The following is a 365-nucleotide window of genomic DNA, read 5'->3' on the forward strand; positions in this document are numbered from 1 at the left end:
TGCCGGCTGGCCTGGCCCCGTGCCAGGCTCACGGTACCCGTGCCAGCCTCGAGGTGCCTGTGCCAGGCTCAAGGTGCCCGTGCCAGGCTCATGGCACCCACACCAGGCTCATCACACCCATTCCAGGTGGGAACCACCCGTGCCGGGCTCGTGGCACCCACACCAGGTGTGGGTCACCCGTGCCATGCAAGCAGCACCTCTGTCAGGCTGGTACCACCCGGGTCAGACTCCCAGCACTCAGACCGTGCTTTGCAGCGCCCAGACCAGTCTGCACTGCTTGTCCCACACTCACAGTACCCATGCCAAGACTGTGGCACCCGTACCCAAGCCCATGGCAGCCAAACCATGGCTGTAACACTGATACA

The sequence above is a fragment of the Chaetura pelagica genome, unplaced genomic scaffold, assembly GCF_000747805.2.
Source record: "Chaetura pelagica isolate M959 unplaced genomic scaffold, ChaPel_1.0 scaffold819, whole genome shotgun sequence".
NCBI lineage: Eukaryota > Metazoa > Chordata > Aves > Apodiformes > Apodidae > Chaetura > Chaetura pelagica.